This window comes from Watersipora subatra, chromosome 4 (assembly GCF_963576615.1).
Source record: "Watersipora subatra chromosome 4, tzWatSuba1.1, whole genome shotgun sequence".
NCBI classification, from domain to species: Eukaryota; Metazoa; Bryozoa; class Gymnolaemata; order Cheilostomatida; family Watersiporidae; genus Watersipora; species Watersipora subatra.
In genome coordinates this window covers 2,755,023-2,764,468 of record NC_088711.1, presented here as the reverse complement: position 1 = coordinate 2,764,468, position 9,446 = coordinate 2,755,023, and the positions used below count along the sequence as shown (strand labels likewise).

The 9,446-nt window shown below is 39.2% G+C and overlaps 1 protein-coding gene across 1 annotated transcript in view; it reads right to left on the bottom strand.

The window, feature by feature from the left end:
• Positions 1 to 222: 222 nt before the first annotated feature.
• Positions 223 to 9,446, bottom strand: part of LOC137394765 (uncharacterized) — a 37,704-nt gene continuing 28,480 nt past the window's right edge. The window contains exon 8 of the transcript XR_010978370.1: positions 223 to 265. The gene's annotated coding sequence lies outside the window, so the exon portion shown is untranslated. The remainder of the gene's footprint in view (positions 266 to 9,446) is intronic.

The window sequence follows — 9,446 nt, the reverse complement described above, 5'->3', positions numbered from 1 at the left end:
TATTCACCCTTGTCAGACGGAAGGCTACCAACTCATGTCCTTGCTCATACTACAGCGAGTAGAGCAGCTCATTTACACTCACTGAGACAAATGGAAGGCACGATGTCTGCTGTAATTGGTAACCTGGCTTTACAGACTATAACTATGCTGCCAGAGTTACATGCGGCAATATTCCTAGTTGAATTCAGAAATTGAGAAATGTTAGCTAGTAGATTAGATTACTCATCTACATGTATAGGAACACACTTCCTGTGGTAATACTAACCTCAATAATTAGCTAACTAGTAAAACATATAAACCAGAGAAAACACTATAACTTGAGAAGTGGGGACAGTCACAAAAAGGTTTCTGGCTTGCTGGGTATATTTTCAGCCACAGCATCTAATTGATTGTTATAAATTAAGTAATAAAATGAATGTTCTATTACTCTTCGTAGTAACTAATAGCTAGAGTAAACACAGGCCTAATATTCCTTACATTTACAAACATTATAAAGAGTTTAGTTTAGTCAATGACCTTGTTTACTCAGTTGAGCTCTTAACTAGCCACAATCATCTTTTACAAAAAAATAGGAGCTTTTATGTGAGTGACTCCATGTCCTATGAACATGTAACCCGCAATCAGCCTTGAGTTTCTTTGAGTAATCATTGGAGCTATCGGTAGGTTACTTATGGTGAGATAAATTTAAACTTTTGCACTTATAGTGTTTTTTACTTATAGAGTTGTTCGAAGTGTATCTCTACCATCTGACTTATCTACCAGTTGTTGTAAGTACAGATAATTCTATGTAATAAAATTTCTGTTTTCCAAATTCATTATCTTCGCTTTAAATAAATATGCTTATAGTATTATAATTAAAATGTCTGTTTATGGACTTATAATATGGTGATTGGTTAAGTGGCCAAACTAGGCCAGTTACTAGATACATGTATTTGATGATTCACTATGTTTTTGTGACGCGGATGATACAGATTTGGAGTTGTGCACTCATTGAGATACCGTGCAATAAGTGTTGCTTTGAACATTTGCACGTGGCGGGTTAATGCGGGCACTTTGCTTGTAAAGAAGGATGTCATGACAGAGGTAATCGCTATGCATCCGGAACTGCTCGAGTCGAAATAAGAATGCCTGAAAGGTAAATAATGTTTAAAATGGAATAGCTGGCAGGTATTTTCTTACACATTATCAAATATCGTTTCCATCTTTCACAAGAATAAGATATGAGGTTAAATTTTGCGAGTAACAAAACTCGTTTGACTTGAGGATTTTTGCTGCTTCTGTTTTGTGGATGACAAACTTGTGGATCAACAGAGTAATGGAAACCTAGTGATGATATTTACCTTTGTTAATATACACGATACAGTCTGCCATACAATACATAAAGTATAATCACCAAAAGACTATAGGTTTCCTGGTTTAGCTTCTCCTAGATGTATTTGTCTACTGTTCCATCCGAGTTTATAAATAGTATAAGTGTCTTCATATCCTCCATGCACAATTGAACAGTGATGATGGTACGTGTAGACTGACTTGCACGGATTTGTTACATTAAAGCCAAGAAGATAACGCATGGTGTATATCAAACCTACAAGTATTAACAACGTTTCTTATCTATGTATAAGCTATAAGACTCTTAGAGTATGACAGTCACATGTGCAGCTGTATAACACATTTCTAGCCAGCTAGAGACTTAACAATATAATCTACTATATAAATGGCAAAAAATCTGTCTGTATATTTGCAAAGTTTGTGCGCGTTTGTGTGTTAAACCACCTTTCTAAAGCGGTCTTTCCTTTTTTCGATTTGGTCGTACGATGAAATTTATAGACAATCTATTTTGGCATAGATGCCGTTTAGACCACCTATGGCAAAGTACATTGTTTATAAATTTCACCGCGGTTTTACGAAGCCAATGGAAGGTCACGTGAACGTTTGTCTTTCCCGGCCACGTAGACAATTACGAAAATTTCATGGGTATTGCTATTGCGTTTTACCTACTAAGTTTCTACTTTAAAAAGGTAAGTACTTCTCATTCAATGTTGTATTGTCTACGAATTGCCACATCTTCACTACTTAAAAACGTTCGCATTTGCCACTGTTGGTGATAGTAAACATATTCATTTCCTTCGGCAGCTGAGTTACTTTTATTTTTTTCCAGCTACAAGTATTACAGCTACTACAGAACTTGCACAGGTACTCTGAGCGTTGCGATAGGCGACAGTGAGAAAAAAGAGAGCAGCTGGTGTTGACTTACTGTCACCCTGCTTTAGCCATGGCCAGCTGTACATTGCCTGCTCAAAAGTAGGCACAAGCCGAAAACTGTTTGTTCATACATTCGACAGAAAAACAAAAAATGTTGTCTATCCCCAAGTGTTGCATTGAGTTAACATTATCTTATTGTTATGTCATGCCTGCATTGAATTAACATTATGTTATTGCTATTTCATGCTATGTTCTTCATATTCTGCTATACCTACATATTATCCACATGCAGCATTTTCTAACATATTTTTCAGTATATATAATTATATTTTCATGCATTCGCTATCCTCATTGTATCTCATTGAAAGGCCATCATGTTGGCGTTATGTTTTATTATTGTAAGGTGCTAATGCTGTATCTGCCTTGGCATCATACTGTCTGTGCTGTTATACATATAAATTTTATCAACACAACCACATTACTGCCGCATTGTTTGTATATACCATACCATGTCAAAACACAAGCTGTAGACAAAGAACTGGTGAGCCACGATCAGTGTTTTAAGCATGTGGAAGTCTCCATTCAATAAATGCTGGCGATAGCAAAATATTTTGTAGAATTTCTTAAAAGATGCAAAGTTTTTCAATACTACCAGTCTGAAGAGCTTCAGTTTGCTTAGCAATGTCAATTCCATTGTCAGTTCTCTGTACAAAAACAGGACAACTCTGATTTGAGTGGTTTGAGACTGATGCATTGTCAACTAGATGTGAAACACATTGCAGATTTCCATTGTTCTCTCAAACATTATTGACATGTATGACTACATATGTGTATGCATACTCTGATCAGGGCAACAATTTCAGTAGACTGCATATTTGGAGTTGTTTTACAGCTTGAAAGACAACTCTCAATAAACCTCTTGCTCCACGTGAATCTGTTCCCGTGGACAGGTAATGCAGCTAGCGGTTTTGGGTTTGGGCTTGTGGCGTCACTCAGGGATGCGCGTGAGATCTTTTTTGCCCCGCATGCGATAGGAGTCTTCAGGCATGGCAGTTCAGATGAACGAGTTGGCGAGTGCAAGGCGATTGATGGCAAAGTGATGGAGTGCTAGGCAATCCATTGTGAGGGGAGTGCGAGGCGATTGATTGTGAAGCGAGTGCAAGCGCACAATTATCAACGGCTCGGTGGGTAAAGACTGGTCGGCCGAGTCTCTGACTCGGCCGACCAGTCTTTACCCGTGGCAACAGCCTCGGTGACAACAGCGCGCAATCGTCAACTGCAAATATAGATAGGTATGAACGGATGCATGAATCTAGACGCATGAATCTAAAATATATACTAAATTTTACATGCATCTAGCTGTAAAACACATTGCGAATTTCCATTATTCTCCTCAACATTATTAAAATGTATGACTGCATATGCGTATGCGTACTCTGATCAGGGCAACAACTTCAGTAGACTGCATATTTGGAGTTGTTTTACAGTATGAAATGCAACTCTCAATAAACCTCTTTCTGTACGAAAATCTGTTCCCGTAGACGGGTAATGCAGTTAGTAAATAATATAATAGTATATTAAATAAATTGCTAAAGTTAAGCACTTAAAGAGATGATCAATTGTACCACAGTTTTAGTCGCTATAGCGATATTAAAGGTCCATTTACAACAGGACTCAGACAAACAGGAATATAATAATAAGCTTATCTAATATGTTTGCTATTAACTACAACTTGTAATCATAGTCTTTTTGTAGAAATTTACTTGTTAGTTAAGATTAGGCTCTCACAGTCTTGTATTCATTCAAACAGTTAAATACAGAGAGAACAGGAAACAGTAAAGTAAGAGAGGTTTGCACAGATAAAAACAAGAGTATTATAGGGAGTTGCCCCTCCATTGATTAACATGAGGAAACAACTTCAAACTGTAAACATGATATGATTTCTATAAAAAACTACATAAACAATACTCCTACATAGTTTTTACAATTAGCAGAGGAAAATAATTGATACACGTAACCAACGAGTGAAGTATTATTGTCAATGAACGAGTAGTTTACGGAGCTCTTCAAATCGGGGTCGAGCGAGCGGTTTTGTGAAAATGTCAGCTATGTTTTTCTCAGTCGGGCAGTAAGAAGTTACTATGACACCGTTTGTGATAGCTTCTCTACAGTAGTGATACTTTATGTCAATGTGTTTAGTTCGTTTCGTGTTTGAACCTGAGTTTGCTATTGTGATAGTTGACTGGTTGTCAACATAGACATTAATCGCTGGAGTCGGGCAGTTGGTGACAGTGTCGTATAGCTGACGAAGCCATGTGGCCTCCCTTGCAGCATCATACAGCGCTACATATTCTGCTTCGGCGGTAGATACGGCAACAATACTCTGCGATTTACTGAACCAGCTAACAGGTGTACCGCCGTGCATGAATACTAATCCGGAGGTTGAGTGTCGGTTATCACAATTGTCCGCCCAACTAGCATCTGTATACCCGAACAGTTCACCAATGTTATGTTTTTCAATGTGAAGACAGATGTCTATACTGCCTTTGAGATATCGGAGCACTCGTTTTACAGCTGTCATGTGCGTTTCGGTTGGTGATGAGTTGTACCTAGATAACACTCCCACCGCATGAGATATATCAGGACGAGTAGCAGATGCCGCATACAAAAGGCTACCTACCATCGACTGGTACACACATGCATTTGCTAGCTTACTACCATCGTCTTTCATAAACTTCACATCGGTAGCCATCGGGGTAGAAACAGAGTTAGCATTTTCCATTCCATATTTGCGTAGAACTTGCTCGATATAATGTTTTTGACTTAGCGTGATGGCGGTTTCACTTTGGTGGATGGAAATTCCCAGACAGTAGTGCAAACTTCCAAGATCTTTCATCTGATACTCTGAGGCTAACGCTTGTTTAATCTTGCTCATCTCACATTCAGTATCTGACATAATAATTAGGTCATCGACGTATACAGCAATGATGGTTTTCACTTCACATATGTTGCGTACATACACACAATGATCAGCATTTGAATTACTGAAACCAAGAGATTTGAGAAAGTTATCTAACACAATGTTCCAACACCTAGGAGACTGCTTTAAACCGTACAACGACTTACTGAGCTTACAGACTAGGTGTTCTTTTCCTGTCTTCTCAAAGCCTGGTGGCTGACACATATAAATTTCTTCCTCGAGTTTGCCATTTAAAAATGCCGTCACAACGTCCATCTGGTGCACTAGCATACCTCGATCTACGGCCTGAGCAAGTGCAGCTCTGAGAGATGAGTGTCGAACTACTGGAGAGTATGTTTCATCATAATCGATGCCAGCCTTTTGCGCATATCCTTTCGCTACAAGGCGAGCTTTGAAACGATCGACTTGACCATCGGCATTGTACTTCGCCTTAAATACCCATTTGCATCCAATTGATTTACGTTGTGAAGGCAGTTCTACGAGTGTCCATGTTTCATTGCTCATGAGAGCATCATACTCCTTCTCAGCTGCAGCTAACCATTCATCTCGCTGCTCACACTTTTCTACTTCGATAAGGTTCAATGGTTCGACAATCTCACTAACATGACAAGCGGTGTCTATACCTAGGCGCTGTGGTGATTTGCGAGGGCGGTCAGATCGGCGAAGTTGAGTTTTGTCAGCACTGCAAATATTTACTGTTACAGTAGCAGGGTTGTCCACCCTTGGACTTGCGGCTGGGATACACGATTCATCTTTGATACCCAACTGTTGTTCATTGAACATAACATCCCTTCTCACAACCACAGAATTAGATTGATGATCGTACAAGCGATAACCTTTAGACCTTACACTATAGCCCACAAATGTCATGGATTCAGCTTTGTCGTCAAGCTTTCTACGAATAGCGTCTGGTATGTGCGCATATGCCATGCAGCCGAATACTCGAAGGTGATCTATATCAGGTTTCTCACCATACCATATCTGATAAGGTGTTGTAGGCGCTTTGTGTGTGCGAGTCGGAATTCTGTTCCTTAAATAAACAGCGGTGGCAACAGCCTCAGCCCATAGAGATTTGGGAAGATTTGCATTTATGATCATAGCGCGAGCAGATTCACATACCGTTCTGTTATAACGTTCAGCCACACCATTTTGCTCTGGAGTATGTCTAACAGTTAGTTCATGACGGATTCCTTGGGACTTTAGATGGTTTTCGAATTCTGTAGAGATATACTCGCCACCTCGATCAGAGCGTATTGAATGGATTGATTTTCCGGTTTGGTTGGTTACTAAAGCTGCAAACTCACAGAATCTAGAAAATACATCAGACTTATCTCGTATAAAAAATGTATGGGTATATCTACTGAAATCATCGATAAAAGTAACGAAGTATTTACTACCTCCTATGGATTGTGTTTGCATAGGACCACACACATCTGTGTGTACAAGTTCAAGGAGACGCGTGGACTTGATGTCGCTATTGGGCTTAAAGGGTTTTCTCGACATTTTTCCTTTTACACATGGTTCACACAAACCTAGTTTTACACCAGAGAGATTAGCGCCACTCACCAGTTGTTCCCTGTCCATACGATGTATAGCGGCTTCATGAACATGACCAAGGCGTTGATGCCATAGCTCACCGCTGTGAGAAGTGATGTGCGCACTGTCATTTGAAGTTTCTATATCCAGGTAATACAGTTTATCTATGAGTGTTCCTCGGCCACATACTTGTTTTCGTTGGTTTTTAATCCAACATCGACTATGTCCAAATTGAATAATCAAGCCCTTAGAGGCTACAGCGCGAACAGAGAACAGGTTTGTGCTTAGGTCAGGTATGTACAGAACATCATATAACACAGCTTTGCGATTCACTCTACGACCTAACTGCATTGATACTTTAATGTTACCTATTCCAATGGCGTCTACAGAGCTTCCATCAGCTACTTCTACTTTATGAGGTGTGTCAAATTGAGTGAACTCGCTGAACAAGCTTTTATAAGGAGTCATGTGCTTTGTAGCGCCTGAATCTATCAGCCAGCGTTGATTAATTTTATCGGTGGAGTCACTACCCGTACCAGCCAAAAAGGCTGACTCACCCGTGTCAGGATAGTTATCTGCTGCATGCTTAGCTTGGTGTGGAACATCTTTGGGTTCTGCATTTTTTCTCTCTCCGTTTCGCTCTCTACAGAAACGTTGAACGTGGCCAATTTTATTACAGTACCAGCAGGTAACCTGGCGTCTAATTTGCGGTCTAGTAGCCAAGAGAGCAGTATCAGGGTTGGCGACAGCATTTCTTTCACTAGAAGCTGATACAGAGCTATGTTCTTTTCGTTTCTGCTCTTCGTTTAAAAGAGTTTGTTGAACAAATTCTAGCGATGGCGTATCTTTCTGCGTTTCGAGAGCAGTAACTACAGTTGAATAACTCTCCGGAAGGGAGCCAAGAAGGGTTACAACTTGGTCCTCTTCAGCAATAGGTGATTTGATAGCGGCTAGCCGATTCGTGAGATCTTTCATATTCTTTAGATGACCTTCAATTGATGCGCTCTCAGACATTACTGAGCGAAAGTAGCGCTTCTTCAAGAACATTTTATTAGCTAGAGTGTCTCTCTCAAAATGTTTAGACAGTTTGTCCCATGCCTCCTTGGCCGTTTCACATTCAGTTATAAGGTAGAGCAACTCATCGCCAACCGCAAGCACAATATGAGATAATGCCTTGCTCGAGTTCTTATTATAGGTAGCTTTCACAGCCCCATCAGCTGTGCTTGCCGGAGCAACTGTAGTTCCATCAATATATCCAAATAGCTCCTTAGCAATCAGCAGATGCTTAATCTTAAACTTCCATGTGGCATAGTTGCTGCTAGAAAGTTTGTCTACACTCCATTTATCGTCCATAATGATCACAGATGACTAATCTAACTAGTTACACAGTACATATAACGTTCCTGGGCCCATAACCTGTAGAAATTTACTTGTTAGTTAAGATTAGGCTCTCACAGTCTTGTATTCATTCAAACAGTTAAATACAGAGAGAACAGGAAACAGTAAAGTAAGAGAGGTTTGCACAGATAAAAACAAGAGTATTATAGGGAGTTGCCCCTCCATTGATTAACATGAGGAAACAACTTCAAACTGTAAACATGATATGATTTCTATAAAAAACTACATAAACAATACTTTTAACATTTGTAAACATACTTTACTTACTCTAAATTTAAAAAATAAAAGTACTGATTTAGGGGATATTAGTAAAAATTTATACATTTTATTTTGATCAGACTTTTTAGCTATAAATCTCATATTGACGATTCTCAGTCAGCAACAGGTTGATGGCATCAATAAAATAGGTTTTGTTGCTATAGGCCTATATCTTTTGACAAGGAAAAGATTGCGCTGCCAACAATACTCAACCCGCAATAGCTAGGCCAAAAAGCAAAGCTATGAACGAGTGTTTTTGAACGAGTGCTATTGGCTGTAAACAATATATAGACAGTTGTCAGTTGAATCCTTTGCACATTCCAGTATGCAAATATCAACAACAATTGTATCTGGAGTGTCAAACTTGAACACAGGTTAAAGTTACTGGAAAGATGAAAGAGCAATATTTAATATTTGGGAGGAAGCTAACAATTGAAGTTCAACATTAAACCACAACAGTAAATATTAGGTGATCATCTTGTTTATATCAGATAAGAAGTTATCCACCATTGCACAGCTTGTCAAGCTATGGTGAACACGGTATGTGTATACATATCAGAAACTATGCTGTAATTTAGAGAAACGATTGAATTCACTGGCATACTTTGCTAATTGTTTTTTAGAATTGGTGATCAACACAGAGTTCATTCTTTTGTTCTGACAGATGAGATCAACTTTACTTATTTATAAAGAACTAGCTGCATTACCCGTCTACGGGAACAGATTCACGTACAGCGTAAGGTTTATTGAGAGTTGTCTTTCATACTGTAAAACAACCCCAAATATGCAGTCTACTGAATTTGTTGCCGGGATCAGAGTATGCATACACATATACATGTCAATAATGTTGGGGAGAACAATAAAAATCTGCAATGTGTTTTACAGCTAGATGCATGTAAAATCTAATAAATCTTTTAGATTCATGCGTCTAGATTCATGCATCTGTTCATACCCTTCTATATTTGTAGTTGACGATTGCGCACTTTTGCCGCCGAGTCCCTGACTCGGCTGACCAGTCTTTAACCGCCAAGCAGTTGACAAGTGTGCTTTTGCACTCGCATCCGCAGTCAAT